Source organism: Helianthus annuus, chromosome 6, assembly GCF_002127325.2.
Source record: "Helianthus annuus cultivar XRQ/B chromosome 6, HanXRQr2.0-SUNRISE, whole genome shotgun sequence".
NCBI classification, from domain to species: Eukaryota; Viridiplantae; Streptophyta; class Magnoliopsida; order Asterales; family Asteraceae; genus Helianthus; species Helianthus annuus.
In genome coordinates, this window is record NC_035438.2 from 75,109,557 (window position 1) to 75,133,956 (window position 24,400).

The 24,400-nt window shown below is 40.2% G+C and overlaps 1 long non-coding RNA gene across 1 annotated transcript; it reads left to right on the forward strand.

Moving 5' to 3' along the window:
- Window positions 1-686: 686 nt before the first annotated feature.
- On the forward strand, window positions 687-12,284 carry LOC110918482. Its single transcript, XR_002581356.1, has 2 exons — window positions 687-784; window positions 11,975-12,284. It is a non-coding gene; the product is annotated as an uncharacterized LOC110918482 (long non-coding RNA).
- Window positions 12,285-24,400: the final 12,116 nt, after the last annotated feature.

The window sequence follows — 24,400 nt, forward strand, 5'->3', positions numbered from 1 at the left end:
TGTGTTTGTGCGTGCAAGTGCCTGCTTGAATATGCTATGTTTAAGTGATTTTAAAGTGATTACATCGGACTTGTAGAGTGGGTTTAAATAGAACCAGACTTTGATAACAAAATTAGACCTGTAGGAGGTACCTAGGTTGAAAAGATGCTATGTGTGTGCAACCATGGATTTCAAGGCAGATTTGGCATGGAAGCTTCTCCACAACGAAGATCCCATAACTAATAAATAAATCTTGTTTCTAGGTATTCCTTTTTGCAAGATCCGCACACTAAGTTACGTCATTTTTGTGCTTTTCATTGTTAAAACAAAGATGGTTTCAGGGAGGGAAAAACTTTGACTTGGGACAGGCCAAACTGAAAGAATATATTGGTTATGGAATATGAACATTTGCTTTGTATATTCCGTAGCATAACCAACATTTGTTCTATTATTATGTAAGTATATTACTATGACTAACCACAAAAGGTATCTCTCATCATTTTTGTTGATGAGAATACCTATGCATAGTAGATTCTCCAGCTTATTGCAATATAATAAATATTTTAGATAGCACAAAACAAATAACTAATGATCATGAATAACAGGGTCCCCAACTGCCTTTTTCACACTATTCGCACAAATAATGTGGTTTATAAGTTTTCGAAGTAAACAAGTTTTGGTAACTTGAAAGACAATTTTTGTGTGTGTGTGAGATTGATGACTTTTCATGTGACGCGTAATGCGTATTATATGGCGTGAAGGGGATTGATAACGCCCCAACAACGCCCCTGGGGCGTTATAGGGGGTATTGTTGGTGCACTTGTGTCTGTACTTTGTCTGTATTGGGTCTGTATGTAAACGATGTCCTTAGTAGTCTGTAAGTTGACCAAGTCAACCATCCTCCGGTTTGACTTGGACAACATTTGAAAGATGTTCTGATCGAAGGATAGCCTCGAAGGATACACCTGATCCTTCGAGGTGATCGAAAGATATGGTTCGACCATGGTTCGACCATTAGACCTCGAAGGATGATCCTTCGAGGTCCACGCTGATCTTTCGTGTAACATGTGGTCGACAGATGATCCTTCGGACCATCTGTCGAATCCTTCGAGCAGACCTGCTGAGCTGGGTATATATACCCATGCATGTGTTGAGAGTTCCAGAGTTCTGCCATTTTCACACACCCGAGAGATAGAAGCTTAGAGAGCATTCTGCCCAGAACTCACACACACACTTAGAGAGTTTATAGAACACTTCTGTAAACATTGAGCTTGTAACCGAACCTTCATTTGCATTAATACGACTAGTGTTAATCGGTGAATCTTTGTGTGTTTGTTTCTCTACTTGCTACTAACTCGGTTTGCTTGCTAGCTTGGATTCCGCACTCGCTAGTAGGTTTGTATAACAAGGTTTAGGTTCGTAATCCTCCGCGAAACAGGGACCTACAAGTGGTATCAGAGCTAAGGCTCTTAACCTTGTTTAAAACCGGGTTTTTACAAGTTTTGGTGTGTTGAAACACTTGGTTTTGCACCTGTTTTTACTAAGTTTCTTGCATTTTCTTTGAGTAAAAACGTGTCTAAACTAACCGGGAGTGGTCAGGTTGGGTTGGGTAACATAAAAATTGGTTTTTAGAAAACCTTGTGTTTTCCGGTGGTATTCCGGTGTGTTTCCGGTGACTGAACTTGAGGATAAGGTTTTGCCTTTTTGGGTATAATTTTTGAAAGTCAAAAAGTTTGGTGGAAAGTTGTGCAGAAACATCCTTTCTGCCGAAAGCAACTTCACCAACCCCTGTCACCTTTTCACCAACCTTTCACATCAGATCAGATTGTGTCAGAGCTCTCGAAAGATATCTTTCGACATCGAAAGATCATCCTTCGATATCTTTCGATCAAGGAGGGCTCGAAAGATTTATATCCTTCGACCCATCCTTCGAAGTCTGAAACATATCCTTCGAGAAAGGAATCTTTTCGAAAGATTAGTGTCCGAAAGATTAGGATCCTTCGTATTGGTGAATCTTTCGAGATCTGTTATTCGAAAGATAAGGATTTGGCTCGAAAGATAAGGATCTTTCAAAGGGAATCTTTCGAGTTCTTGAATCTTTCGAAATCATTGTTCGAGAGTCAACAGTAATCTTTCGAGTACTATTGATCCTTCGAACAAGGTTATATCTTTCGATTGAGGTTTGTTTATTGTTAACGAGTTTCTGTGATTTCAGATCCTTCGACCAGGATCCTTCGGCTGTGTATCTTTGGATCATTCTTACTTAGCATTTATTTTGCTTATCTATCATGAATCCGAGTTGGTGGGGAAGTCCGGCTCCAGACAGTGGAAAATACATGAATACCAGTCAATCTCCATCATGGGCCGAATCTCCGGTATCTACATCCTCACAAACAAATGCCACTCCAGCTGGTCAATGGGCGTTTGTTTCAAATCAAACTCCGAGTATTCAAAGTCTTCTTCTAAGCGAAAGTGAAACCGGAAGTTTGAACAGGCCTCCAAAGTTGATGCATCTTCATGAATATCCAGGATGGGTTGATCGTTTCCATACATACATTCTTGGTCAAAATACAGAGTTGTGGTTGCGGTTCATTACGGAATTCGATCAAACTATCGAGGTTGCTGCTTCTTCGACAGCTACATTTGCTGATCTTCCTGATGATCAAAAGAAGACGTATGACTTAGAAAAGAAAGCATACGCTATTCTCACTCAAGCACTGAGCAAGGATATTTATCATCAGTTCGTCAGTTTCAAGACAACGAAGAAGCTGTGGGATGCATTGAAGACAAGAGGAGTAGGTAATGAAGCCACACGTCAACTACGACGAGATCTACTGAAGAAAGAATTCGATGGCTTCACATGTATGGATAAGGAGTCCTTGGGAGATATGACAAGCCGTTTCTATCACCTGCTTACTGAGCTGACCAACTTTGAAGTCACAACGACTCCAACAGAGGTGGTAAAGAAGTTTGCCGATGCACTGCCTCCTCAATGGAATAACTTCCTGGAAATCTTGAAGTACAACGGAACGTTGAGAACTACAAATATCAACGATTTCGTGCAGCTTCTGGAGAACAAGGATCAGGAAGAAACGTTGAAGGCAAAGAGAGTTGCAGTGCCACAGAATCCAGAGATGTATTATGGCACCTCCACTACTTCATCTGCAAAAGCTGGATCACATGCTCCACTTCAAACGGCGTTTGTCACAAGCACGGATATGTATGGCAATCCAGTGCAAGTTCCTGTAAAGCCGCCTCCAACCACAGATCTGTATGGAAATCCAATACAACCACCTCATCCTCCTCCTGCTCAACAACCTCAATATGCATGTTATGGAGGAACATCATCTGCTGCAGGTCAACAATCAAAGTCAAGTACAGTACAGCTCGACACGTCAAGCTTCTCTAAAATCAGTGTAGAAGTAGCTAAGGAACACATGGAGCTGCTTAACACTGTAGTGAGCGCGTACTGTGGGTTGATAGAAGGTCAGATTGGAAACATTAATCTGACACAAGAAGATTACAGGCAGATTGATAAGGAGGAGATGGACTTGATGGACATCAAGTGGGCCTTTGCGAGTGCTGTGAGAAGAGCAAAGGATTGGATGGAAAGTACTGGAAGAACCAGCTTGGAAAGTAAGCGAGACACCAAGTATGGGTTCGATAAGCAAGCTGTTAAGTGCTTCAACTGTGGTGAACGGGGCCACTTTAAACGGGAATGTACAAAGCCAGCCCAGCACGGGAATCAAAACCCCTTCAGGAACCAAGGCAACCAGCAGAACAGAAACAATGATCGTACATTGGTGCCTGTCAACAACCAAACCAACCGAGCACTTGCAGTTCAGGTGGATGAAGGTTGTGACTGGTCAATCCAGTTGGGTGGTGATGCTCCTGATGGAACAGCATGTTTTGCTCAGATTGTGAAGGAGCTGGTTCACACCAATGGTGGAGAATCTTCTGCCAGTGGTGATGAATCGTCTGAAGATGAAGACTCCTCTGGATACAGCAGGAGTGTTGATGAAGAATCATCCAACTCTGGTGATGATCATGTGGGTGAGACATCTAATGTTTCGGATGATATTGACATTGATGAACTCTTGGGGGAAGCTGTAGCAGAAACTCAAAGAAGATCTATTCTGGTGGATCAAGCTGCTTACTCTTCGTCTTCTCTCCATTCAGCCTTTATGGCTAATGTCGACGGTTCATCAAGTCAGGTATGTGTCGATGAACCCACTGCTGTTAATTGTGATGAATGTGCTAGGTTGCATGCTAGATGTGCTGATCTTGAGAAAAGTATGTCTGAGTTGCAAGGCAAACATGATGCTTTACAAGCTAGTTTGTTTGACTTGCAAGACAAACATACTACTGTGAATGAGAATTTGAGTGACTTGCAAAGTAAGCATGACGCTTTGCAAGAAAAATATGATGTGACCTTTCTCCACAATCAGAAGTTGACTGTGGATCTCTCTAAATGCACAGAAGCCAACATGTTTTATGAAAACCATGAAAAAGAATTTAAGTCAGTAATTGAAACATTAAAGAAGGATAAAACTGAACTGACTAAAATGGTTTCAAGAAAACAAACTGATATTAATTTGTATATATCTCGCCTTGAGAGTATGCAAAAAGAGATGGCTTGTGTGAAAACCGAAAGTGATGCGATCCAACTCAAGCTAGACAGTTATTTGAGTTCTAGCTATGTGTTAGATCACATCATTGACGTTCAGAAGAAAAAAAGAGATGTCACATGCATTGGCTACAAGAAGTGTCCACCACCAGTGAGACATAATTATGATGCCATGCCTGATGAAGAGGACAGGGTTTTCTTTGAACCTTCTGTGCCTCTAGATGTTAATGAGTTTGCTGCAGGACTTGGATACCAAAAGGAAGTATCCTCAGATTCAGATGTGTCAGCAGATACATTTGTGAGTGCTGAACAGAATCAAGATCCTCCAGTTGTGATTGAGGATGCTGATTCGTCTGATGATGAATCTGATGATACTGTCCCAGCAAAGTCTGATGCGGTAGTCAAAAATGAGGACATACCTCTTGAGAATCACATTCTATGTGATCCCCCTGTCAAACCCGCTAAGACTGTTGCAACTGAGTCCTCATCTGCAGGAGAGCCGGAGAGTGTGAATTTGCTGTACACTCTAGTTGGTGATGATAAAATTTACTCAGACAAAGATTTTCCCATTAAGAATGTTAATCAATCCTTAATCTGCAAAGTCTTTGAGAATTCGACAAGTAAGTTCTTGGGAAAGGCAGGACCTAAAGTTACAGTCACACAGTGTCCTCCAATCCCAAAGGCTGAAGTTCGAAAGCAATTTGGCAACAAGAAATTGCCAACAGTGCCAACTCAGCAAAATCACACCAAACCCAAAGGTAAAGTACCGGCTCCAGTGCAAAAGAAGCCGAATCAAAAGAAGAAGAAGAATGTTAACTTTGTGAAATCGACGGGAACAGACAAAATTGAAAAGTTTGAAAATCAATCTAACTTAGATTTTGTCAAGAAAGCTATTGTCGAGAAAAGAAATGAACCAAGTAGTTCAAAACCTAGTACCTCGGGTTCACAAAGTTCAACATCATCGGCTAGACGATCACATGATTCTTCGGGGTTTGTAGAACGAAGATCATGTTTTGAGTGTGGAACCATTGGGCACATTATTAGAAACTGCCCATATCTTCATAAGCAGAAAGGAAAGGTTGATGATCCCCGTGGTAAGACTGACCGTAAGCCATCTGTTTCCACAAAACAAGATCCCCGACTTGTAAAAGAAAGGGAAAAGAAACAGAAACGGCAACAGGTCAAGAAAATTGAAAAAGCGATTAAAACCGATGTGGTTCATAAACAATCTGTTGTTGTAAAACCAGAAAATTCTAAAACTTCAAATCATCAAGAAGTTAAAATTTTAAAGAAAAACACTGGTGAAACCAAACAGACTTGGAAACCAAAAACGGTTGTTGAATCAGGGGGACCATCACAATTCACCAACCATCAAAGACAAGAAGTTATTGTCATTGATGAAAATGGAAGACCCAAGACCACAATGGCTTGGGTCCCCATCTCCAACTAATTCATTTGAGTTCATGTGCAGGGTGCTTCAGGAGGAACTATCAGTAGTCATTGGATTGTTGATAGTGGGGCATCCAGGCACATGACAGGCGACATGAAGCTTCTCTACGACGTTAAATCTATTAGAGGAGGTTATGTTGCTTTTGCTGGAGATAAAGGTGGATACATAACGGGTGAAGGAATGATATCTAACGGGATTGTCAGCTTTGACAAGATCAATTTTGTGCAACAACTTGATCACAATCTTCTTAGTGTTTCTCAAATTTGTGACAAGAAATTTTCAGTCCACTTTGATGCTAATGGATGTTATGTGCTGAAACCCGGCTTCAAAATTCCAAAAGAATGGATTCTCTTGTCGGCTCCAAGGATAAATGATTTGTACGTCCTTGACCTGAGCCAGGCTATTACTACGTCTGCACAAGCAACTTGTTTCGTTTCCAAAGCCACAGAAAAAGACACTATCTCTTGGCACAGACGAATGGGTCACATTCACTTACGCAAAATGAATCATTTGGTTTCAAATGAATTGGTGAATGGTGTTCCCCTCAAAAATTTCCATCTTCAAGACATCTGTGTTTCGTGCCAGAAAGGAAAGCAAACAAAGAAGAAGCACCCTACAAAGAAGATCAACACAGTGGCAGTTCCTCTTGAACGTTTGCACATGGATTTGTTCGGTCCTGTCAAGCACAAGAGTATTCGGGGTGATCAATACTGCCTCGTGGTTACTGATGATTATTCAAGATTTTCTTGGGTTGCGTTCATGGCACACAAGAGTGAAACCTTTGGCATTATCAAAAACTTGATCATTCAGATTGAGAATTTGTATAAGTTGAAGGTTAGGCGGATACGTAGCGACAATGGTACTGAATTTAAGAATCATTCCATGATGGAGTTCTGCACTTCAAAAGGTATTCTTCATGAGTTTAGTGCAGCTTATACTCCTCAACAGAATGGTGTCGCTGAACGTAAGAACCGCACATTGATCGAGACTGCTAGGACAATGTTGGTAGAGTCACAGTTACCCATTCCATTCTGGACTGAAGCTGTGGCCTCTGCATGTTACACATTGAACAGAGTCCTTACAGTCAAAAGACACAACAAGACCTGCTTTGAGCTTCTTCAAAAACGGAAACCAGATTTGTCTTATCTCGAACCGTTTGGAGCTCCATGCACAATCATCGATCCTAATGGAAAGTTTGGGGCAAGAGCAATTGATGGATACTTTCTTGGGTATGCCACCCCTAACTTACGAGTCTGGAATCTAGAGACTAAAAGGGTTGAAGAATGGTCTGAGGTCAGAGTACAAAGGCACACCTTGCCAGTCAAAAATCCGGGTCAACCTTGGATGTTTGAGTACGATGACTTCTTCAATTCGATCAATGTTGAAGCCGCTGAAGAAAATGCTGCGGCTAGGATGTTTTTCGAGAGTGACAATGCAACAGTTTCACCGGTGGTTCGTCCAATTCTTGTGAATCAAGAACCATCGTCTTCGGTGAACAACAATACTCTCAACAATGAGGATTTTCATGATGCAAACGAATTGAACGAATCTTCAGAGGATGATGAATTTCTAGATGCAGATCAAGAAGCTCCTACAACAGCAGTTCATGGTACTTCAGAGGGTACTCCTCCAGTGGAAACACATAGAACAGCTGAGACTACTGCATCATCCTCTTCGTCAATTCCGGGTCTTGAATTGGTTGTTGATCTTAATCTTAACAACCTGGGTATAAATGTTCCAGTTCCAGACAATCCAGAAACAAGGATTCATAATACCCATCCTCAACAAAACATCATTGGAAATGTGCAAAGTGGCGTACAAACAAGAAACATGTTGCGAAACAACAACAATGCAGGCTTGTATGCAGCTATTCGAGAATCCGGGCAACAAAACGACTGGTCCTTCGCGTGTTATGTCTCACAAGAAGAACCAAGAACGTGGAAAGAAGCCTTGAAAGATAATGCTTGGGTTGAAGCAATGCAGGAAGAACTGCAACAATTCCAGAAGCTGGGTGTCTGGAAATTAGTAGAAAAACCTGCTGGATACAAGAAGATTGGTACCCGTTGGGTTTTCAAATGCAAAAAGGATGACCGCGGAGTTGTTATCCGAAACAAAGCTCGTTTAGTCGTTCAGGGTTTTCGTCAGATTGAAGGGATCGACTACAACGAAGTCTATGCACCTGTTGCACGTCTCGAAGCCATTCGAATCTTTCTAGCCTATGCGTCCTTCAAAGGATTCAAGGTTTATCAGATGGACGTGAAAAGTGCATTTTTACATGGTGTGGTTGAAGAAGAGGTGTACGTCGAACAGCCTCCAGGTTTTGAAGATCCTATCCATCCCGATCGGGTTTGGTTGCTCAACAAAGCTCTTTATGGTCTTCATCAAGCACCACGAGCTTGGTATGCAACCTTATCTCACTATCTGCTGGAGAACGGTTTTCGTAGAGGTCTTATCGACTGTACTCTTTTCATCAAGGAACAAGATGGAGATCTTCTTCTAGTACAGGTATACGTTGATGACATTATTTTTGGTTCTACTAATGATGTCTTGTGTAGGGAATTCGAGCGCATTATGCAGGATAAATTCGAGATGAGTGCTATGGGGGAAATGACCTTCTTCTTGGGCCTACAAGTACAACAAACGGAGTCTGGGATATTCATCCATCAGACTAAATATGTTGGTGACATCTTGAGCCGGTTCCAGATGTCTGATGCAACGCCCATTGGTACCCCATTGCCAACTAATCACGGAATTACTCCAGACTTGAAGGGAGAAGCTGTTAGCCCTTCTATCTATCGCGCCATGATCGGATCTCTCATGTATCTCACAGCATCAAGGCCAGACATAATGTACCCAACGTGCCTGCTTGCTAGATATCAAGTTAACCCGAAGGCCTCACATCTTGCTGCTGTTAAAAGGATTTTTCGTTATTTGAAGGCGTACCCTGACACTGGTCTGTGGTACCCTAGGGATAATAACTTTGAATTGGTAGCTTTCAGTGATTCTGATTTTGGCGGATGCAAAATCGACGGTAAATCCACAACGGCTGGATGTCAGTTTTTAGGAAATCGCCTAGTCACATGGCAGTGCAAGAAGCAGACGTGTGTAGCTACATCAACATGCGAAGCTGAATACATTGCTGCCTCAAGTTGTTGCTCCCAAGTACTTTGGATTCAACAACAAATGCGGGACTACGGTTTTGAATTCCTAACTACTCCTATTTACGTTGATAATTCTGCTGCTTTAGATATCACTAGAAATCCTGTGCAGCATTCAAAGACCAAACACATCGAAATCAAATATCACTTCATACGTGATTGCTTTGAGAAAAGGCTAATCGATGTTGTTAAGGTCCACACCGATGACCAACGTGCCGACTTATTTACCAAAGCTTTTGACAAATCAAGATTTGACTTTTTATTATTGGTAAACGGCATTAAGGTCAAGCAAGAGTAAATCCAAAAATCGGAAAATCCAAAAACATCGAAAAATTCAAAAACACAAAAACAATAGAAAAACAAAAATGAGTTTCCTGGCGAGCAAAAGAGAAAATGATAGTACATCAGTGGTCTATCCAAACCTCTTTAAACCTTAAATGCAAAACGATAAGCAGCTCTATATAAGATGTATCGGTAGGCTCACAATCATTTTAAAGTGTGCAGGGTGATATAAATCTTAATCGACTGAAGATCAGGTGGGAACCATTCATTGGCATATGGTCTTAGTACCGAAATTTCGTTTGATAGATTGCCGAGGTTCTGAGATATTCGGTCTTTATGCTGCTTATCATCTGGGTATCATGGTTGTATCTTTTACCGAAAAATAACGGGGACGCAAGTCTAGATCTTCCATGATACTATACATACGTGTACATATTGCATACTGCATTCGACCTCAATAAGTGATAAACAATCACATGTCCATTTCAAATAAGTGATAATATATCACATTTATCCGGGTGTCAAGTTCGTCTCTCTGCTGTACGAAAGTACTGACCTGTTCACGGACTTGCACCTGTGCCCTCATGCATACGAAAATCAAGTTCCTCATCAATAAGTGATTATATCACATAGGACTTGTTTTCAAATCAAAATAAGTGAGTATCTCACAATTTATACGGTCAAACAGATGATAATCGGTATACTCACTGGTAAGATGAACTCTCGTGCATACCTTGATACGGGAATGTGTCGTGATGTGGATGAACACCGGTCGGTAAGTATAAATCATACATTAACGTATCCTCTAAACATGATTACATCTGATAAGTTGAGCTTAAGTGGACAACAATACCGATAATTGTTATAGGATGCTTATCTTAATGTTAACTAACTGAACAACAAGAGTGTTTTGGCATGACCGTACACTGATATGATTCTCTTACCCTCGAAACTCGCAAAAAGAATGTTTGTATATATTTATTTACTGCTTAACCTTTATTAGTTCTTTTAAACAGTTTCATCGTTTGGTGCATATCAGCACGACATTAGCGGTGATGTCGTTTGATAACACTCAAAGGATTTTAAATTGTTGTCTTTTAATTTCAAAAATACCAAAAAGATTTTAGGCTTGTTTTAATATAAACTTTATAAAAGCCAAAAAGATTTTATTTCTGCTTTATTTTCGATCGTACGATGTTGGAGCTCAAGTCTTCGTTACCTGAAACCTGTCTGAAAACCGAATTGACTAAATCTTCATAAACGGTCAGAAATTTGCATGTTTTGAAAGTTAGAATTTAAAATTGATAAATTTATTAAACTTTCAAACAGTCGGACGGTGTTTGATTGTGACATGGTCATTCGTGTGTCATTTGTTTATGCTAACTATATTCCAAGCAGTTGTTCTCATTACGCGTTTAGATTTCTTGCGTGTGCAGATTCTAAAGGCTAGGAGAACATGGTCGTTGACGAGCTTTGGAATGAAGACACGAAGGCACTCAATGAATGAAGATGATCGAGTTGCCGCTGGCCATCATCATCACCTCAAGGATCTTACTTCATAAAGTTAAAGTATTTCACGAGCATAACTCAAGGGGGAGCTTATGTTAAGGGGGAGTTTGTCAACACACTTCCTACATGATACGGGTAGTTTGTTGATACACTCTCTGCTTTCAAGACGTGAAGACTTTGAAGATCCTCCGACATTGAAGACTTGAAAGGACATCAGAGTCTTGAAGACCTGAAGACCAAAGACCGTCGAAGTTCAAGACGAGTCTACACTTTTAGAAGAACAAGACAAAGCTTAGAGATCAAAGACAAAGCTACAGCCAAGGGGGAGTTTGTTGGTGCACTTGTGTCTGTACTTTGTCTGTATTGGGTCTGTATGTAAACGATGTCCTTAGTAGTCTGTAAGTTGACCAAGTCAACCATCCTCCGGTTTGACTTGGACAACATTTGAAAGATGTTCTGATCGAAGGATAGCCTCGAAGGATACACCTGATCCTTCGAGGTGATCGAAAGATATGGTTCGACCATGGTTCGACCATTAGACCTCGAAGGATGATCCTTCGAGGTCCACGCTGATCTTTCGTGTAACATGTGGTCGACAGATGATCCTTCGGACCATCTGTCGAATCCTTCGAGCAGACCTGCTGAGCTGGGTATATATACCCATGCATGTGTTGAGAGTTCCAGAGTTCTGCCATTTTCACACACCCGAGAGATAGAAGCTTAGAGAGCATTCTGCCCAGAACTCACACACACACTTAGAGAGTTTATAGAACACTTCTGTAAACATTGAGCTTGTAACCGAACCTTCATTTGCATTAATACGACTAGTGTTAATCGGTGAATCTTTGTGTGTTTGTTTCTCTACTTGCTACTAACTCGGTTTGCTTGCTAGCTTGGATTCCGCACTCGCTAGTAGGTTTGTATAACAAGGTTTAGGTTCGTAATCCTCCGCGAAACAGGGACCTACAGGTATGAAGTGGGAGGGGCGCTTATGATGCTAATTTGCGGAAAATACCCCTTATTAACCATTACGCATGGTCTAGCTGAACGTATATTGTTTCCCTAAAAAACCATAGTATCAAATTATATTCCAGCATTACACATATTTTGGAATTAATTTCTATATAAGTGGTTTTACTATGTTATTACAATGTAAAATATAAGAATAAAAGCTGGTGTAAGACATGGAAAATTTCAGCTTTGCAATTGTTGATTCTCAATATGTCGACTGAATTTATGGTGTGCAAAAGTTATATTTAATATGTGGTTTGAAGACTCAGGAACTATACCTTTTGTCGATGGTCTTTTGAGGCAGTAGCATAGGGTGTGGGTGTTTGTTATTAAAAGTCTTTGACATAAAACTTGGTATTATTATGTGTGTGACATTATTTAATATTTAATTGTAGATTAGTTACCACGAGTTTTCTTTGGAAATTTGAAAGATATGTGATTTGAACAAGAAGATTCAAAACGTTGTTGTGTATTAGTGTACATCAGTATGCTTTCAATTACACTACAAGAAACCACCACTTTTAGCGGCGACACCATTAGCGGCGACAGACGAAATGTCGCCGCTATTGGTCGATCCGTATCCCGGAGTCTGAAACCAAACCACAGCGGTTGATCCTTATCCTGATTTAACGGTTGGGGATTTAAAGGGCATTAGCGGCGACAAGACAATAGTCATTAGCGGCGACAGCTGTCTCCGCTAAAAGTCAATCTGTGTGAAACTTGAAAAGAGCTGATCTCTGCCCTTTATGAGAGGATGATCCAACGGTTTGGGCTCCTTCCTGCTTTCTCTCCCTTAGAGAAACACAATCACCCACAAACACAATCACCAAACTCCATCATCTTCACCAACAACAACCTGCTACCACCACCACCGGATCGCCACCACCGGATCACCACCACCGTGAAGCTACCACCACCACCCTGAAGCTCCACCCACCACCGTTGGACCGCCATCATCAAGCTCCACCACCACCATTGGACCGGCTGCACCACCACCACCGTCAAGCTCCGTCAACAAGAAGACTCAAAACGTTGTTGTGTATTAGTGTACATCAGTATGCTTGCAATTATTGAAGATTGAACAAGAAGATTCAAAACGTTGTTGTGTATTAGTGTACATCAGTATGCTTGAAATTGTTGAATATAATGCTAAACTAAACATGAATTAGAAAAACATGCAATAATATATTCGAGGTACAACACACATTTGCTGGATTCCTAATATTTCCCAGCTAAAGCAGGTAGCATTGTCTCCCTCACTAAAGCATCCCTAGATGCATCATGTATTTTTCTGCGTGATGAATCTTCTTCACGTTGTTTTAATAGTTGACAGGAGGTTGAGACCGCTTTTACGGACAGTTTTTTTGCATATGATATTCTCTTATGCTTGAAACATGCCATTAAGGTTTGATCTTTTTGGCTTATGCAAGGCGCATCTACAGTTTCTATGGTAAGCTCTTCGCTCCTTCTCTATTTCCGACACCCATAGACTTCCTTCCAGGATACAATGATATATCATCTTGGTAGCTTGGTGCCCGTTGGTCTATTTCCGACACTTCAGTCTAGTTTTAATTTGTGATTATGTGAGGTTTGATGTATGACTTGTGTGAATTTGTTTCAAGTTTAACGTGTCTATATAGAGTACTAAAACATGAATATCAGATACCATCCTTAGAAGTTACCTAGGGAGAAAATAATTATAAAAGTATCACGAAGAATTCTAGGAGGATTTGGCATGGATTCTTCTTTTAGTACATATTCCTTTCTAAAAATAACGGATTCTTCCAAGAATATGTGTTATTATAGGTGGACTAGTGGTGATAGACCATATTTTATGTTTGGCTGTTGCTACGACTTTTAAGGCTATAAGGTGTAGTCATGACCACCATGACCCTCTACGTTAGTGTCAGTTAGTGTCATGTAATCCACCTCTAATCCACTATCCAAAACCACTACCCTAAAGGTGTGGTCATGACCTAAACCACTAGTCCCTTATTTATTTTAATTTATCTTTTTCTAAAGAAAAATGAAATGATTTGTTGAAAAATGGTAAGAAGGACCACGATTGCCATGGTTTATGTTGGAACTTGAAGGTTTATACATAGAGGGTTAGTAATAGTTAAAGGGTTGATTTTGTAATTATGTTTTTCATTATGGTTTGGGTCGAAACATTGTAATGGGTCATGAGGTTTCGGCTGGGCTTGGTAGGGGCTTTAGGCCCAAGTGTCAAGTATATAAAAAGATCCTCTTATGTTGTTTTGGGGTTGATCAGTTTGTGAGAGTTCCAGAGCCAGCCGAAACCAAGTCTACTTGTATCAGTCATCTTTTCGGTGAATGCAAGTTAAGTTCTTTGTTTCATAATTGTTTGTGGTAGATATCATTGAAAGATCCGTTTACGGGCTTTACAATTGGTATCAGAGCCAAGAACCTTATTCTTGGTTTGGTCGATATCAACCAGATTCAAGAAAGATTGTGCCTTTTGTTGCTGATCTGTTTTTCAAGGGAGATTTGAAGGTTCCGAGTCCTATTGCTGCTGCTTTTGGAGGTTTCGACTTATTCAAAAGTTGTGTTGAAGGTTTCGAGTTGCTGAGTTATTATATTGTTCATCAAGTGTTCATCAAAATTCAAGAAATCAGTGCTAATTTGGTTTCGAGAATTTTCAGATCTATTTGCTGAAATCAAGGAGAGTTGGTTGCTATTCATTCAAAAGATTTAGATAAATCTTTTGAATTTGGAAATACCGGATTGTTCGGGATCGCGAGTCATGCAGGTTTCGACACGCAATGTGTTTGGTCTCGAGTTGTATCTTCAAGGTTCCAACTCGCAATCTGCTGTGGTCTCGAGTTGTATCTTCAAGGTTCCGACTCGCAATCAACTATGGTCTCGAGTTGTATCTTCAAGGTTCCGACTCGCAATCAGCTGTGATCTCGAGTTGTAACTTCAAGACTCGAAATCGAGATTCCGACTCAGGTCTCGACTCACCATTCCGACTTGCTTTGCTGCTGTTTCGACTTGCTGATCTCGACTGGTGGTTGCGACTGTTATTTTGTGACTCGCAATCAAGAGGTCTCGACTCAAGGTTCTCATCACTCGAAATCTGTGGTTTCGACTTAAGTTTTCGACTCGCAACGACAGTGATTAGACGTTGAATTGATGTTGTGACTTAAAATATTATAAAAATGACTTCCACGAATGAAACTGTTGACCTAGCTGCTAATGTGTGTAAAATGCAACATATAAATTACATCAAATGAGGCATAAAACTAACCCTTTTTAAGTACTAATGTTGGAAAAAGTGTGCTTTTGTCTTCCTTTTGTATTTTCAGGGATAAAAGAGCTTAAATGAACAAAAGAAGCAAAAATGCAACCAAATCTGACAATAATACAAGAAAAGAAATAAACGTGGCATGCCTGACCCCTCGACAGCATCTTCCCAAGCAAAAACAAGAGATCAGAAGGCTGAACACGCTCCGTGCTCATTGAACACGGGGGAGTGCCCAAGTGTCTGCAGAAAAGACAAAGTTATAGAAGCTTCTATTTTCCAACACGGGGGCGTGCCCAGCGGAAACGGGGCCGTGGTCAACGCTAAGATTCGCATAATCCAAGCAAATCTTGATAGTCCAGATACGCTTCTACACACGGGGCCGTGCCCAGTAGGCATGGAGGCGTGGTCAAGTAATGCAGACAAACTGCATTTAATGAAGAAAGAGAAGATGGATGGACACGGGGCCGTGCCCAATGGACACGAGGCCGTGTCCGGGCTTATGTGTAGGCTATATATAGAGGTGCTTCGTTCACTTCAAAGGCATCCTTTGGCAAACCACCTCTCTCATACTTCACCCACCCACCACCACCATCACAACCCACATCCAACACCATCATCCATCATCCATCATAGAGTGTGTGTAGTAGTCTCGGGATCCAAGATTGATACTAAGAGTTCTTGACAATCAAAGGCCATGTTTGCCTAAGTCTCTTACATCACTTGGTGAAGACAAGCATTTAGTGTAATACTTTTTATTTTTAATCTTTTCGCACTTTTTATTTGGTTATGTATTAATGACTTTAATAACTAGTTTCTTATGTTGAAGTTGAAACTTCCTTATCATTTATCCATGGTGTCTTGGCGTTATTTTACTGTCTATATAAAATAAAAGATTTACACCATTCATATCTCCACGGTCTATATGGAGATATGTTGGCTACCTGGTCGGGGGTTAAGGGAATGGTTTGGTAAGAGTCTTGCCTTGTTAAGTGTATAGATCCTGTAAGGACCTGGGTCAAGCTTAGTAGGACCTCCTTCAATACCCACTGGTATTGGATGGCGGGGGTTCGAATTTCTTGATCCTCTCATATGTAAACTACTATTAAAACATTAACCCGGCTACTTAGGATTGTATCCCTGCTGACTCAAACTACTTAGCCGAGGGTAACGTCACCTTCAAAAGAGGGGCCTACCACATTACGCATTAATAACTTAATTAATTATCTTTCAATAATCCAACCCTTTAGGATTGTATCCTTGCTGATTCAAACTACTGGGTTGAGGGTAACGTCACCTTCAAAAGACGGGTCTACTACTATAAACAAGATAGTCACTTAAAAAGTGCAAAAGTGGGGAAATAATCAAAGGTTACACTAAAGGCGAGTCGGATCCAAGTGATTCATCTTGTCTATCTGTTTTTATTTTTATTTTTATTTTCAGCATTTTTAGTTTTTATTTTCATGTTTAAATCTTTTTCTAAAATTTTGATTTGATTAGAAGTTGAGGATAAACTGGTACTAAAAGCTCTTGTGTCCTTGGACGACCTTGGTAACTTACCAACGCTATACTACGCTCACGATGGGTGCACTTGCCCATATGTGTGTTTAGTGTTAGTAAAATATCGTGTTTTATAAATTTAAAACTTGACTAAAGTGTTAAAAAGCGCTTAAAATATACACAAAAACGTATAACACACCGCACAGATCACTACCATGAACAAACATCAAGAACTGGACTCTATCATAGGTACTATAACTAGAGCTCCTAGACTGCTTAGTGCTGAAATCTTTCCCGAGTGGAAGTGGCGATTTGAGCAGCACGTTAAGGTTAAAATGCGAAAATTTGGAGAAGTATTGTTCATGGACAAAAATAAATCATGTATGAAAAGGAAGGTGCACCAGGAATTCAGTTAAAGAAGCCTCCTACAGAGTACACAGATGATGATTTTGCAATAGTTGAAGAGGATAAAAAGGCTCTCCCTTATTTCGCAATGGCATTGGGTCCTGACATTGCTATTGGGTTTAGAACATGCAAGTCTGCTAAGGAACTATGGGATTCTTTGCTTGATGTGTATGAGGGGAATGAAGACTTGAAAGAGAGTAGAAGGAACTTACTTAGTCAAAATTTCAACAACTTTAATCATATTTATGGAGAGACAGTTGAAAATCAGGTTCAGAGATTTGTTAAGCTAGTCACTCAGATGACCATGGCTGAATTGCCATTGTCGAATGCCTCGGCCAACAGACAACTGCTGAATGCCTTACCTAAGAGCTGGGATCATCATGTGGCCATGATCAAGAAGACAAAAGATCTTGCTCGATGTAGTTTGTCTGAGATGATTTCTCATATCAAAGTTTGTGAATTGGATGACAAACAGAGGGAAACTAATCACAAAAATAGTTTACTGGCTGTCGGGTTTACCACAGCGCTCTCTGCTTCTAGCAACAACGCTGCTCTCATGTCACAAGCTGGTTAAGTTCGATGTCTGCTACAGTTGCACCAGAACCAGCACCAGCAAATGTCTTCTACTCAACTACACCAGCACCGTCCGTCACATCATCATCTAGGGCTGCTATCGCTGCTGTTTCAACCAGCTCTGCTGCCAAGAACGAGATCATTGCTTTCTTCTCACAACAATCCAAGGAGATTCTGGAAATTGCAGCTTCTGTTATAAATTGACTAAATGCTTTTGTTGTAGGTCAAATAGTTCCTCCAAACTTCTCTATGGACGACTTAGATCAAATGCATCCAGAAGATGTGGAAGAGATGGATATCACATGGCAAATGGCAATGGCGAAATTTAGGTCAAAACACTTTGGGAAGAAAACTGGAAGAAACAGATGGCAAAATCAAAATTTCTTTGGACCCTCCAAGCTGGGAATTAACAAGTCCGAGATTCGTTGCTAAAATTGTCATGAACCAGGACATGTGTCACGGAACTGCACCAAGCCTCCAGTCAATAGGAATCAAACTCCAGCTCAACCAGCTCCACCTGCTGCAAGGAACAATGAAAGAGCGATTACTACAAAAAAAACACCACGACTGCTTCAAGTAGAAGTGCTCACAACTCATCTATGGTGGTGCAACAGGATGCTACTTTTGACCGGAGCACGGAGATTCAACAACTCAATCTTTCAGCTCCTGTGAATCAGACACCTTTAGTTCAGACACCTCCCGACAACATAGCATTCATGACTCAGGTTCTCTTAGCTCCTGTTCTTGGACTGACTACAGAAGGGGTAAATTCCTATTTCTACACTCCTGATGTAGAGGTAGGGTAGCAGCCTATCATTTACATAACTCAGAATTGATCTCAGATCTTCAAGACATAAAAAGGCATAACTCTTATTTAACCAAAAATGAAAGGTTATACAAAGAAAAGTTTGAAGCTCAACGTAAAGATATTTCCAAACTTAAAGAAGATCTGAGTATCAAAAGTTGTCACCGTAGGGATGCCAGAGAAACTATCGATGCTTTGACCAAGGAACTGGAAGAAATTAAACAAAAATATCAGATAAATGAAGTAAATAAAAAGAAATATGAAACTTCTAGCAAGTTGGTCAAAGATTTGTGTGATATTCAATTAGAATACATAAAAGAAAGGGTGTAGTTTGGGTTACAATAAAATGCCTCCTCCATGCTGATAGTATTGACCTTTAACTATGTAGGAATTGATAAATGCTGATACTATGACTTATGGTCCAAAAACTGATAAGTCATCGATCAACTGTAAACCTGTTGAAAAACAAACAAATCAGCCAATCAAGTTTGTGTCTCATTGTATGAATGATACTAATGCTTCGTCTTCCCGTGCAGATGAAGTAAAAGTTGAAGATGTAGTTGGGAATGAACAAGGATCAAAGTGTGTTTTTTTCTTAAAATTCAATAAATGAACCTAATCTTGATCATGTTTTCATGCAAAACTTTGTTAATTCGTTTTTTGGTTCTGTGTCATCTTTTGGGCCTGATGTTTTGGGCAAAACTGTGGATGCTTGTGATGATCATTTAGATACTGTGCTTGATAATGGTTGTTTTTCGGTTGTTAATGATTGTGATGCTTCTAATTTTACAGCTATTAATAGTGTGACAGCGGAGGTCCCTCATGATGCATTCAGTGAGACCACTGAAACTCTTTCTCAAGAAGATAAAAAATGTTCTGATTTTTCTTCTGAATCTGTCTCAGTAGAAGTCCCTAATGTTGAATCTAGTGAACCACTTTGAAAACCGAAGCTGCAAGTGAACCACTTTTGAACACACATGATTCATGTGTTGATGAAACTTCTACATCTTTTGCTACTAAAACTGAACATAATTTTGAAAAGGAAGAGGTGGTCACATTAGATGTTAAATCACAAGAAAATTTTCTTGAAAAAGAAATCAAAGTTGAATCGTCCTCAGAAAATAAACTTGAAAAAGATATAAAAGACCAAAATCATCATCGGTCTAAATCTCATACATGTGCTAGTTCTGATCGACAGGTACCTAAGAGCTCAGAAAAGGCACATGCAAAATAAGCAAAGAAAACTAAACAAGCTCATTCTTCCAAACCCAACAGATCAGCTTCTGCTACTAAGTATCAGAATTTCCACACGTTGAAACGACAACCATGTTTCAACTATGGAATTGCTGGACACATCGCTAGAAACTGTGTTCATCTCCCAAGTGTGCAACAAAAGAACAAAGGTGTACAAAATCAGAAGGTCAAGTAGAACCGACAATGTTGTTCAGAGTCAGTGACGACTGCAAAGTCTGAGACAGTGAAGAATAACTCTCGCAAAGCTAAACCTTCTGATCAAGATTGGAATGCAGCTAAACAAAGAAATCAAAATCAATAAAAGGGTTTTTAAAGCAATCAAAATAAAGTTTTCGGTAAAAAGGATTACAAATGGTCACATAAACACTGGAAACTTAAAGTTAATGCTGCTTAATCTTCTACATCTCAACTGAAACCTGCCAATAATCAATCTTCAAAGTTTTTAAATAAAGAAAACTTAATTTGGCAGAAAGTATCGTACATCGATGCTCAAGGAAAACCCATGTCTTCTATGGGCTGGGTTCCTAAATCTAACTAATCCTGCTACTCGTGCAGGAACAGCTGTGGAGGAATATCGTGCGACTTTGGTACATGGATAGTGGCTGTTCCAGGCACATGACAGGAGAGTTGTCCCAACTCATCAATGTTAAAGAATTTGATGGAGGATATATCTCATTTACGGGAGGAGAATCTGGTAGAATCACCTTGAAAGGAAAAGTGCAAAACAGAGTACTAAGCTTCGAGAATGTAAACTACGTCCCTGAACTGAAACACAACCTGTTGAGCATCTCGCAGATCTGTGATAAAGGAAACTCGGTTCATTTTATGAAGAAGGGGTGTTATGTCTTGAAACCAGGAATCGTGATACCTGAAGATTGGTTTTTAACGACTGCTAAACGAAGAGGAAATGCATATGTCATTGATATGAACAAGATCCTTGTGAAATAATCACTTGCCTCTTCTTGAAGATTTCAGAACATGACGGTCTTTTGTGGCATCGTCGCCTTGGACACATAAATATCAATAATTTGAAAAGACTTGCCAAAGGTCAAATGGTCTATGATCTACTAATCAAGGATTTCATGTTGGTGGAGAAATGTGTTGTTTGTGCGAAAGGAAAGGCACATCGAAAGCCGCATAAACCCAAGTCAATGCCTTCGACCAAAGCCATGCTCGAGTTACTTCATATGGATCTCTTCGGTCCTGTAAATGTGCTAAGCATTGGCAAAAAGTCATACTGTCTTGTGATAGTTGATGACTATTCACGATACACCTAAGTATACTTTCTGAGTCACAAAAATGAGACTCCGGGTTTAGTTAAACAGTTCATTACTCTAGCCGAAAATCAAGCGAGTACAAAAGTCAAGGCCATTCAATCTGACAACGGGACAGAGTTCAAGAATATCACCTTGGATACATTCTGCGCTGAAAAGGGAATCGATAGACAGTATAGTGCACCACGAACTCCACAATAGAATGGAGTGGCTGAGAGAAGAAATCGTACTCTTATTGAAGTTGCACGAACTATGATGACCGACTCGAAGCTTCCTAGTTTCTTTTGGGCTGAGGCAGTTAGCACGGCTTGTTACGTCCAGAATCACGCTTTAGTAAATAAACATCATATGAAAACTCCTTATGAGATTCTGGAAGGATGTAAACCCTCGGTGTCATACTTTCGCATCTTTGGTTGTCCATGTGTATTATTGCTTATGGACGCCAATGGAAAGTTTGAGGCCAAGGGTGACGAGTGTTTCTTTATTGGATATGCTAAAGGTTCATCCTATATAGTATACAATAAAGTAACTAAAAAGGTCGTCGAGTCGTGCAACATTGAATGGCTTGAAGAAAATTCCACGGATGCTAGAGTTGGTCCAGATTGGTTATACGATTACGCTGATTTGTTTAAATCTTTTAACATTTTGTCTAGTGTTCCTACAGATGCAGGTCTGTCCACTCCACAACAACCACTTTCATTTGGTGATACTGAAGAAGATGAACTAGCTGAAAGGAGCTCAAGAAAACACACCATAGATCCGCTAGGAATGGTCTTCACTAAGCACCCTCCGTCTCAACAGATGTCCCAACAATCCCCTGAAGGTGCATCAACATGTGGTGTTATCTCAAATGGTTCAGGAACTTCACTGTTTCCTGGCCCAATTCCTGAAGAATATACAGTTACTGCTCCGGTAGTTAACACTACTGCAGCACCTAATGAGGGAAAGACGAGCAACACTGATTCTGATAGCTTGAATGCTTCAACTCAAGGTGTGACCGTACCTGAGGTGGCAATTCCAACAAGTCTTCAACGGAATCATCCAATAGAGAATGTCATCGGTCCTGTAAATGCCAGAATTCTAACCAGGAGCCAATCAGGGACTATCAATACATGTTTATACTCCTGCTACATTTTTAAAATAGAACCTAAAACTATTGATGTAGTTTTGCAAGAACTAGGCTGGTGGACGCTATGCAGGAAGAGCTGAACCAGTTTGAGAAGCTTGGAGTATGGAAGCTTGTTGAGTTGCCGAAAGGAAAACATAAACTTGGAACTCGATGGGTGTACAGAAACAAGCAAGATTATGCTGGAGTTATTGTACGGAATAAAACAAGATTGGTAATCCAAGGTTTCAAACAGATAGAGGGTCTAGACTATGATGAAGTTTATGCCCCGGTTGCCCGACTTGAAGCCATCCAGATCTTCTTAGCTTACGCATCCTACATGGGGTTCACTATTTACCAGATGGACGTCAAGACTGCGTTCTTAAATGGAGACATGAAGGAAGAAATCTATGTTGAGCAGCCACTAGGTTTTATTCATCCAGATCATCTAGAATATGCCTACAAGCTTGACAAGGCATTATATAGATTGCACCAAGCACCACGGGCTTGGTATGCTACTCTGACCGAGCATCTTCTGGCTCATGGTTACACTCGTTGCACAGTTGATCTGACGATGTTTACCAAGAAAGTTGGCAAGGATCTAATCTTGGTTCAGATTTATGTTGATGATATTATTTTCGGATAAACGAGTGAGGATCTCTACAGAAAATTTGAAGGAGTGATGAAGAACAAATTCGAGATGAGTGCCCTCGGGGAGATGACTATGTTCATGGGTCTACAAGTTAGATAGGATTCTCGAGGCATTTTCATTCATCAGGGAAAATATGTAGACGATATGCTGGAAAATTAAAGTTTACTGACGCGAAATCGGTCGAAACACCAATGGCAGAAAGACCTTTGCTGACTGAAGATGCAGATGGATCCCCTATTGATTAATGCCTTTATCGGTCTATGATCGGATCTCTGGTATATCTGACTGCGAGCCGTCTAGACATCATGTTTGTCGTCTGTCAGTGCATGCGATATCAGGCTAACCCTAAACTTTCTCATGTTACTGCTGTTAAACGAATTTTTCGATATCTTAAAGGTAGGCCTCGGTTTGGCTTGTGATATCCAAGAGATTCAAATTTTGACCTGTTTGCGTTTTTTGATAGCAATTTTGGACGAACTGACAGTGACAGGAAATCCACATCAGCTGGATGTCAATTTTTGGGTGACAGGCCTATCTCTTGGCAGTGCAAGAAACAGCAAACGGTGGCGATCTCCACAGCTGAGGCAGAATACATTGCTGCTTCTGCATCTTGCTCAAAGTTGGTTTGGATGCGACATCAATTGCAGGATTACGGTTTTACTAATCTCAACAATACCATTTACTATGATAATGATGTTGCTATTCAAATTGTCAAAAATCCTGTCTTTCACTCCAAAACCATGCACATTGATATTAAAATTCATTTTATAAGAGACTTCTTTGATAGAGGTCTCATTAAACTGGAACAAATCGACATAGATACAAATGTTGCTGATTTGTTCACAAAACTTGTCACCAGCTCTAAGTTCAAGGTGCTTGTGGATTTTCTGAAAATGATCCGATATACTGACTGAGCATGTTTTGGTTTTTCGTAGGTAAATTTGTTCATAAAGTTTTCTATTCATAGGTAGTTTTTATTTATGCACAAATTTAGGGGGAGAAATTTTGAAAATTACAAAAACATTGAAAAATCTTGGAAAATACAAAAACATTGAAAAATTTGAAGAATTCAAAAAGAGACGTTGCATGACATGGGAAATGAAATAAATCTTCACTTTATGGTATAGGGCTGACTCATGTAAGTCCAGTATCAAAATAGTTTGACTCTAGAATGATATGTTGGTAGGCTCTATCCTTAAGTCTGGAAACTTTGGTTGTTTCTGTACAGAACTTAAAATGAGTTATGACCTCAGGAAAGAACGTCACTTGGAATTAGCTCATTTCTATTTGAATGCTTGTGTTATGTCCCGATACACACAATTTTGGCCTAGTTCTGAAATCTTTTCTAACAAAGTCGTGTATCTCCTCTGTTTTGCGTAAGCAAAGACCTGGAGGTGCTAGGCAGTGTTAGCTTCTATTTTGCGTGAGCAAAGACGTAGCTGTACGTCTTTCGCCTTATTGATCAATTTAAAGAGGCCCTCAAGTGCCCAAAAGAAACCCAAAAACCTACATCAAACTGATAAAAACTCATTTGATCTGTACATTAATCGTCAT